Genomic DNA, 382 nt, shown 5'->3' with positions numbered 1-382 from the left:
CCCATCACCACAACACACACTTAAACATTAACATCTCCTCTTCTACCCTATCAACACTCCATCACTTTCTACCACCATTCTTCCTTCTTCCATTACTATCCACCAATCTCTCTTACACAACCTCTGCCATTACATCAGTGCAACACTTCGGAAACATTAGCAGACCCTCTCGCCCCAAACACAGTCGGCTCGGTCAGTAGCCTCCGAGCACCAAAGCCATTAGCTCTTTCGGGGTTCATTGACGTAATTGGACGACGGAACAACAACGAAGACAAAGCTCTGGCCATTACGTTCGGTGCGTCTCTCCTGTCTTCGTATTGAATTCGGATACGCGGGAGCAGAGGCAGGCAGGTGTCGAGGGCATTCGGTGCAGGGGCTGTTA

This window comes from Penaeus monodon, chromosome 29 (assembly GCF_015228065.2).
Source record: "Penaeus monodon isolate SGIC_2016 chromosome 29, NSTDA_Pmon_1, whole genome shotgun sequence".
NCBI lineage: Eukaryota > Metazoa > Arthropoda > Malacostraca > Decapoda > Penaeidae > Penaeus > Penaeus monodon.
This window is presented reverse-complemented; position numbering follows the sequence as displayed.